General features: G+C 28.1%; 1 long non-coding RNA gene across 2 annotated transcripts; it reads left to right on the top strand.

Annotated features, from left to right (window-relative positions):
• The first annotated feature begins 8,029 nt into the window (after window positions 1-8,029).
• On the top strand, window positions 8,030-9,876 carry LOC131622891 (uncharacterized). Of its 2 annotated transcripts, XR_009290033.1 has the most exons (5): window positions 8,030-8,412; window positions 8,752-8,840; window positions 8,967-9,257; window positions 9,342-9,395; window positions 9,496-9,876. It is a non-coding gene; the product is annotated as an uncharacterized LOC131622891 (long non-coding RNA). The 2 variants fall into 2 exon arrangements; XR_009290032.1 differs by having other exon boundaries at window positions 8,034-8,840.
• The last annotated feature ends 345 nt before the right edge of the window (window positions 9,877-10,221 follow it).

The raw sequence follows: 10,221 nt of genomic DNA, 5'->3' as shown, positions 1-10,221 counted from the left end.
CAAATTCTTGTGTTTAGAATGCGTCCACAGCATAACAGTTCATCCTTTGATGCTTGAAAGAAAGCCTCGTTGCCATTGAACAAATTACTTATAAGATTGTTAGAAAATCAATTTAAACCGAATGTATCGAGCCTAGAATCGCGAACGGAATCACTTTTCTTATAAGTATTTCAAGCACTCTTAATATGTCTTAGAGTTGGAACGCAGGAATACCCAGAATAATTCAGCCTTTTATCGAGTTTGCGTAAGACCGACGAAAATTTGGATGTAGTGAAGAGTGTCTGGAATTTTAGTGAAGATGATAGGCTTATCAAATGTACATTTTTTGTTATTAATTTATGAATCAAGAATGAGGTTTTTATAGGCCACTTTAGTATTGTTTCATAAGGTAGCGACTCTTCGTGAAACAGTTCCTTTTCCAAAAGTTACAATGTTTGGCCTATTGCAACATTTACCAAGAGTTGCATGTTTTCATTCGGCAACACTTCACGAAGTGTTACATATTTCTGATTCAAACTACAAACAGCCTATTGCAACACTTCACGAAGTGTTGCCTATTTTCATATTCAAAATACAAACTTCACGAAATATTTAATATATATATATATATATATATATATATATATATATATATATATATATATATATATATATATATATATATATATATTTAATATTTATATATAATATATTATATTATATATATATATATATATATATTATAATATAATATATATAAATATTAAATATATATATATATATATATATATATATATATATATATATTATAATATATATATATATATATATATATATATATATATATATATATATATATATATATATATATATTCGGGTGTGATTTCGGGTTTCGGGCGCGGGTTTCACACTACCCAAACCAGGACCCGAAATATCGGGTGGCACCCGAACCCAAACCCAATCAACTCGAGTTTCACCCGTTGACTCGGGTTCGGATGCGGGTGGGCCCCGCGGGTTTGGGTCTGTTTGCCATCCCTATATGCAACTTTATTACACCAAAAAATATGTCAACAGAATATCTCTTCTTAAATAAATCACTACAAAAGTTGAAAGTATTAAATTGAAATTGAATAAAATTGTTTATCTTGTTTAAATTATGAACATTTAATATAGTTTGACTAATTTGAATCAAAATTGAATTTGAATTTATAATTATCAAATAAGATTTTAATATATATTTCATGAAATGTTAAAAAAAAATTGCTATATATAATATTTAAATATATTATATCTTAAAAGTTAAATTAGTAAAATAATTAAATACAGGAGATTTAATTAAAATTATATACCAAATTATTTTCAAAAATAAAGGTAAAAACATGAATTAAAAACCGGAATAGATAAAAAAAAACTTAATAAAAAATTTAAAACAAAAATAGTGGTGTTTATTTTAATTAGAGGAGAATTATGTATTCATCTCCTTTCTCATGAATATATATAAAGCGTTATAATTATCATAATAACATTTCACTTTTCAATTACAATAATTATAAATGAATCTATTAATTTACTTACAAATTTATAAATGAAATAATAAATTAATTTAAATTATTATAAATAAAAATTACTATAAACATATAAAAATTATCTTAAATTATTTGATGGGTGACGATGATTTATTAACCAATCATCAATCTTTCGTGTTTTTGTTTTTTTTTACACTAACAATGATTTAAGTAACATAATAATTCAATCAATATTTTAAATGCACATAAAAAAGAGTAATTGAAAAAAATTGCATTCATATCTCACATTAATGTTTTTTAACCGAGAGTGAACGTTATTATTGTTATATTTTATTATAATAATTAATGCATAAATAAGAAATTAATAATAATAAATGAAATTTAAAAGACCTACACCGAATGTAATAATGTAATGTTATTATTTCATATTATTGCTATTATATATTGGGTCATGCTAACGAGTGCCCCAGGGGCACTGGTTAAGCATTCTAAATATAGAAAATATTCTTTAAATGAATCAGTAATTTAAACTTCCAATGCATTGAATACAAGTATTTTCAAAAAAAACATACCTTTTATTTCTTAAAAAAGTCAATTATTTTAATTTTCAGTACATTTAATACAAGTATTTAATAAACAAAATATACTATTTTAAACTCTTAACCAGTGCCCCTGGGGCACTCGTTAGCATTACCCTTATATATTTATATTTAATTTGGTAGACATTCATTCCATTATGAGCAATTATTAATGCAAAAAATTGTAGAGAGATGATTCACGTTGTAAATATTTTTTCACATGTTTTTTTTTTTTTTTTGACAAAAGCAAACTTAATTTCTTTCATTAATCAAAAAAGAGGAAATACAAGGAGGAATTTCATCAAATAACATGCGTCGAGTCCAGGAATTGGCCGCCCTAGCTAAAGTATGAGCAACCATATTCGCTTGACGCTTTACAAACTTAACCTCAAAGTGGAGAAAATCTAATAACATCAACTTAATAGAAGAAAGAATACAATTAAACTCTGAATTGCCACAAGCGGTTGAACTTAATCCTTGAACAACCATCTGAGAATCGCTTTCAAACAAGACATGATCAAAGTGAAGTGAACTAATACCATGAATAGCCTCCTTGAGGGCTAAAGCCTCCGCTTCTAGGATAGATAAAGTACCACCATCCCAAGTAGAACCAGCAACAACAAAATCACCATGATCGTCACGAAGGCTTATCATGACGATAATTAAAAAAATGATAATATTAAAAATTAGAAGGAAAAAAATATAATAGTATTATGCCTACATAAAAAAGAAATACCAATTTTCTTTTAATATGAAGTTTAAAAAGTAAATTCAAAAAATTATTGGACAAATTTTTTTATTCTAATTAAATTAAATGGAACAAAATTGTATTTAAAGTTTAAATTATATATACAATTTTTATCGATTTATAATTTATAAATTGTTCAAAGCAATTATTATTTACTTTTTGTTTTGTTTTAAATACTATTTTTATTTAATATTATAGTACTTATTAGAAATATTTCAGTAAATGTACACCACAAGTCTGAGTAGTTTTAATAGTACATATCAAAACTATTGTAAATTTGAATAATACATAATCACAATAAAAATGTGCACCACAAGTCTTAAGCATTGTAGTTTCAATAAAGATGATGAAACCATTATTTTTACAATATAGGTAATCAATAACATGAATTTAGAAAGTATGTTGTTGTAGAAACTATACATGGGTAATCAAGAACATGAATTTACAAAGTATGTTGTTGTAGAAACTATACATGTTGTTCTTTCTACTACCTACAATTCTTGTAACAGAGAGCAATACAATTTACAAAATATATATTTCAAAATTCAGAGTTAGCAACACGATTCTTGTAACATATCTAACCTATAGTTCATTTTCTTTAAAACAACATCAAATGTTTCAAAATAAAATATATGTTTAATGACACTATAAGAAAAAAAAATACACAGAAAATACATGAAGTAAAAGAAAAAAAAGAAAATACAGAGAAAATATAGATATTTGATCAACAATACACTTTTTATGTTTGTTTTGACACCATTTATAAAAGTATTTGGATTAACACTAAAAAAAATCATAAAAAAGAATTATGTTATTTGTAAAACTACTTGGACTTATTGTTTTTTTTTGTTGTTTTGGACTATATTACTAATATAAATATTAAAAATTTAAATTTAAATTTAAAACTAATAATTATAAATTATTGAAACTAACATATTTGGAATTGATTGATAAATATATGACACATATTTTTAAAATATTTATTTTAGTTTATAAGAAATTATTAATGATATATATTATTTTTTTAAAGTAAAAATGGCATATATTCTTATAAAAAGAATATATTTAGAAAAATAATTTTGGCATAAGTCCCTGCAAATTAAGAGTTTACATATTTGGGAGGAGAAGTGTGGTGATCATTGAAGAACGGTGGAGGCGAATGTGAGGCAACAACCACGATACAACGACGGAGCCGTTCTGGTTGATAGTCTCATATGTGGTATTTTGCATTTACCTTTCATTCTTGTGTTGCATTTTCGTCTTCGTTGCCTTTATCTGTGTTCTTTCATATATTCATATCGCAGGTCATGAGTTTCAATTTAGTATTCCATTACGGGGGTGATTTTTTAAGGGACTATGTAGTATACTACACAGGTGGTTATGAGCATTTAGTAAAGATTGATCCTGATAGATAAAGCTTATTTGAGGCAACTGATATAGTGAAAGACATTACTCAGAAAGCCAAAGAAAGTTGCTGCTGGACAACCATCTACAAATACAAGTCAAGCAATTCAAGAACAAACTCAAGCAAGTCATCCTCAAACCCAACCAACTGAAGAACAAAGTGAAACAACTCAAGAACAAACCCAAGAAAGTCATCCTACTGAACATCTTGAAGCAAATGCACCTCAAACAGATGTTGACATTGAGTTTGAAATACTAGTTGCAACTCTTGCAGCAGCATTTGAGGCTACTCAAATTCAACCAAATCTTGTTGCATCATCTCAGAGTGTCCTGCTACATCATTTCAAAGTGTCCTTGCTGCATCAACTCAAATTGTGTCTACTGCATCAACTCAGAATGCTCTTGAACTTGATTATCTTTTATCTGCTCCTGTCCCAACAACAGATAAAGTACCTGTTGAACCTAGTTCTTCTACTCCTACATGTCTTAAACCACTTGAGTACTAAAGTTTCAAGGATCTTATTCCAATGATTTATATTATTCTAAGTTGAGTACTAAACATCTAAATATTCTAATTGTTGCAGAAGAAGAGTACCAAAATTAAAGTTTCAAAGAAATTGGAATTGAGGAGAAGTCTTAAGACAGGAAAGAAGACATTGTAATTATGACATTTGTGCATTTTGACCTTATGGCATTTTTAAGACTTATTACTCCCTTCCTAACTTATCATCATTTTCTGTTTTTGCATAATGAGTGTTGTCACGCTGTGAGAGAAGTTCGCCTAATTAAAAAGAAAGCGGATAACGAACAATGGACAACTACAGATACTGCTTGCTAACTCTTTTCCAGGGTCCTTCTCTTGTGTTATAAAAATTAATTTTCATTAAACTAGTTTTAAAATTTTGATTTTGTTTAAAAGTGAAGTTGAAAATATATTAATTTATGTTTAAACAAGTCTTAAAGAAGTGAATTGACTAATATATTTTGTTATAGAAATCACTATATTTTAAGTTAGAATCATTTCTTCTCAAAACCACTCAAAGATTTGACCCTCCAAATATTTCTCCCAACTCTTAGGTGGTAGTGTTTTTTTCTTTCTCAAAGAAGGTTAGTACGTTACCTTCTTATTCTAAAAAGCCAGAATCATTGTAATTTTCCTCCCAAACTTGTAACTAAAAATAATAATCTACAATATAAGAAAAGAAGTTGTTGTGAAAAATACCTAAATGTCCCTTTGCTTCCACATTGCTCCACGTGGACACCTTCACCATCTTTCCCTATTCTAACTTCTGTTTCTATCACCACATTTCATTGCATGTTTTGGAAAGACAAAATATTTTTCAAAATCAGTCTGAATAAAGTATCATCATTACTCTGCATACTGTTTTCATGATCAATGCATTTTATTTCAAAATCTTTTTTTTCATTTCTCTCTCCCACTATCTTTTCATTTCTCTCTCCCACTACCTTTTCATTTCTTTCTACCACTACTACTGACCCACTTTATTTCCTTCTTCCTATTTTCTTTATTCCATTTCTTCTTCTTTCTTCATCATCTTTTTATTATATTTTCTCTCTTTTACAAAAATGGTTTACGAAAAAATTGTTTATGAAAATGATTTATAAATATTTTGATTATTATTTCTTCTTCTTATTTCTATTTTTTCAGAAATGGTTAACAAAAATTATTTCTTCCAAAAATTCTTGCAAACTTGCCGTCATAAGAAGAAAAAATATTTTTATTGATGCATGGTTAATGATTGGTTTGACTCATTATTTTCTTGATTAATTTTTTAAATAGGTTTGTTGAGGAAGTAAGTGTTCGTCTTCTTCATCCGAATTCAGGTAAGATTTTTTTTATAAAAATTGTATATTTCGATTTTGTGATTGTCCTAACAATCTTATCCCCATTGACATGATAATTTTTGCTTTCTTACTTTGTAGCAGAGACTATTGGATAGAGGTTGAGGATGAGATTCTTGAAGAGTTGGAGTTTTGGGTTTGATTTTTTGATTTTGTTAATTATATGTTGAAGGAATTTGTTAAGAAAGATGATTGTGTTCAGAATTTTGGTTGAAGTTCTTGATTTATCTGAGTTTGTAGATGAATGTGTTAGAAACGTGATTGAAATTTTGGTTGTTGTTCTTGATGTTTCAGAAAAATTTTGAGAATGGGAATGAATGTAGCGTAAGAAAATTTGAGGGTAGAGAGAAAAAAAGGGAAGAGAGAGAAAGAAAATATGAAATAATGAGATAAAGATAGAATTGAAATATGAGTTTAGGTGGGAAAGGATAAGCAGGGACGGAGCTACATATAAGTTTATGTAGGCACCTGCCCCCACTTAAAACTTGAAATTATAGTATTTTGATATATTATGCAATGCTGAGCTAAAAAAAAATGTATATTACTAATACTACTTAGTATCAAATTCCCAACGTAAAATCTCTTTACACATAGAATAATATGATACATTTAAATAACTAATCATCAATACTAAACTATTATATTTATTCTAAACTATTATAAATGTTAATAATGGTCATTAACAAAACTTCTTTCTAATTTGATAAATTTTTAAAAGAAATACAATAATTTCAATAATATTTTCAAAACTTCTTTTTAATTAATAGAAATAAATAAAAATGGTAGTATGACGATAAAGTCTGAATGTTTGAAAAGATAATATCAATAGTTGCCAAATATTTTTTTATTCTTTTCTTGGAAAGACAAATATAATCTAAAATATTAAAAATCTTCCATCATAAAAAGACAAATATTTAGTTTCTATTTGCTTCTAATATTTGCTTTCTTCTATTTTTTTATTACATTTCTTTAGCTTCTATTATTCACGTATTTTATAATAAAATTGTATTTTATATTAAAAAATCTTATTGATTTAAATGTATTTACGAGTACCAGACATTTTTCTATACATTTAATTATTATTTTTTATGTGTATCAAACATTTTTCTATATATTTAGATTATTATTTTTTCACGGGTACCAGACATTTTTATAAACATTCAATTATTATTTTTTCACGGGTACCGAATATTTTTCTATATATTCAATTATTATTTTTCATGGGTACCAGACATTTTTCTAAACATTCAATTATTATTTTTTTCACGGTACTAGACATTTTTCTATACATTCAATTATTATTTTTTCACGGGTACCAGACATTTTTTTAAATATTCAATTATTACTTTTTCACGGGTACTAGACATTTTTCTAAACATTCAATTATTATTTTTCACAGGTACCGAAATTTTTTCTATTCATTCAATTATTATTTTTTTCACAGGTACCAGATATTTTTCTATACATTCAATTATTATTTTTTCACGGGTACCAGACATTTTTCTCTAAATTTAATTATTATTTTTCACATGTACTAAATATTTTTCTATTAAAAAATATACATCTGAAACAAATGTGCGTCCCATACCAGAACCCGTGCGAACGCACGGGTTTGTTACTAGTCTATAATATATGAAAGGAAAATGTGCTGGTTAAGACAATATAACCCTGGCTTAATTATGTGACAAATCTCACTTATGGGGGCAATTTGGGTCCAAAGTAATCATTTGTCAGCCCATTAGCTGGTTTTAGTTACATAATTGTTATCTTTTACCCTATTCATTCGCTGCAGCCATTATTTAATATTATTCTTATACTTATCAGTTACATTTGAACCGAAAAATGCAAAAAAAAAGTGTCTCTGCAGAACAGGTGCTTAGTGATGGTCTTCCCAATAACCACACTGTTTGCAGATTGTAATCTTTCTTTTCTCTTCTCTTTCTTTCTTTCCTATTCTCTTTCTTCACTTTTCACATCGCTGCCCCCAAGACTTCACTTTTATGCTAGAAACAAATACAAACACACACAAGCCTTATTCTCTCTCATCAGAACAACCGATCTCTCTCTTCTCATTCCTCATTCTTCAGATCTATTCATCTTCTACTTTTGATTCTCAAACACCTTGCTTTTTTTTTTAGATTGGACATTACGTGTTTGATTTTAACGAATCATACTTCTGTTTGTTAGGTTATTCAAGGGTCGTCTTTTGCTTTCTAGCTGAGTTCTTCGTCAACTGAAGATATGAAGGTTTCTAGGAATCTTAATGAAGATAAGTTTATGGGTTTCAATGTTTTGTAGAAAAATGTGAAAAAAGGTATGTTAGGGTTCAAGAACGGGAATGTTAGGGTTTTGATTTTGTTGGTGTTGATAATGAACAGGGGATAATTTGTGGGTACTTTTTTTAGAATAGAAAATTGGTTTGATGATTTGAGTGATGATATATGATTTTCTAGGTATCATGTTTATAACACCTACATCTCTAAAAGTATGTACTGGTTTTGAATTGAAGAATTAATTGTTGTTACAAATAATTTTTTAACTGAGATTGATGTTGTACCTATAATCAGTGTTCTGTTTTTGTTTTGAACTTACATTGTTTGTAATATATATCATTTGGGTTGAATATTTATTGGATTTTTTCTATTATTTTCAGGTTCAATCATTTGGTCCTGGTTTGAACTCAAATTTGTATGTGTATAAGCACTATGTGATTTTGAAGTTCTTGAAGATCTAGATGTTTTGGTATGGTACCCAACAAACAAGACATAATTTTACATTTAGTCATTCATATAGATATAGAAGTCTTCTTCACATATCATAAACTAACAAAGCATTTTGTTTCTGTTTTGGTTTTCAATTGAGAAATAGGAAGTGAAGGAGAAAGAAAAGGTGGTGAGACATATGTGGGATATGTACAATCGCAGTCATAGCAACTTCGTTGGATTACCTCAATTTTGGTTAGAAGCTTTTGAAGCAGCTTATGAGACTTGGTCAGTGATGCTCCTGTTGTTCGAGAGACTGCAGTTTCAGAAATTGCCTAGATGTCACTGGCATATGTAGTTTCATATGCTGTTAATTACTGCAGCAGCTACTTCTAATGTACAAGCAAAGGTTCTAAATTCGGGGCTTCCTTGAAATGTGATGATTGTCATGGAACTGGTATAATTCAGGTATCTATTCTGTTATATTGAAACCAGCAAAATGAAACACATATTACCAACACTTTTATTTATTTTATTTTAGAATAATGAAAGCGTAGATGATGCATTGACAATTGAAGATTGGAATGTTGTTGAGGTAACATTTACAGCTGCAATTTACAAACTCTTTTCCTCCCATATAACATGTTTATTACCCCGCTCTTAGTCTGGTATATTTTTATCCTTGCTTATTGCAGGCCTACGACATAACCTCCGGCCATATCCCTCTGCCTGCTACCCCATCTGCTGCCTCGATAATTGCTTCCCCCAAAGTCTACCGACGACTCCCTACTGCCGACAACGCCATCCACCGCCACTAAGAGATTTACACCTCAAGTTTCTACTAAAGACACACTTTCAACTGACTTTTGTGAAGAACAAGATTCTTCAACAAAATTGAGGAAAATTATCAAGTTGGAGAATAGTCCTCAACCAATGCTTAACCATTATTATTGTACTATCTATGTGATTCACTTTTGTGCTTAACAACCATGGATAATTATTTTAAGATGTATTGCTAATTTCCTGTCGTATTTCGGTTTTGCCTAACGGCTTTTTGGAACAACCTCTGCATATTTCAAGATAACATATTCTAATATGTATTGAATGAGAATTGTGTTATGAAACTACCATTATATTAAAATTTAGTTCTTCTTTTCATTGTTGAACAAACTTAGTGGAAGTATTCTGCATATATATATATATATATATATATATATATATATATATATATATATATATATATATATATATATATATATATATATATATATATTCCTTTTTTCTTCTTTTCCTTGTTTTTTCTTCACAAAATAACTTCCTTTTTTTTAACATTTAAATATTAAGAGGACACAAAATGATGGTTTTCTGTTACACGGTTCACTGCTCAGACATATATTGTTTGGAAATGCATGTTTTGCTTA

The sequence above is a fragment of the Vicia villosa genome, unplaced genomic scaffold (assembly GCF_029867415.1).
Source record: "Vicia villosa cultivar HV-30 ecotype Madison, WI unplaced genomic scaffold, Vvil1.0 ctg.000045F_1_1_1, whole genome shotgun sequence".
Classification (NCBI taxonomy): domain Eukaryota; kingdom Viridiplantae; phylum Streptophyta; class Magnoliopsida; order Fabales; family Fabaceae; genus Vicia; species Vicia villosa.
The sequence above is the reverse complement of the archived record's forward strand: the minus strand, read 5'-3'. Positions and strand labels throughout refer to the sequence as shown.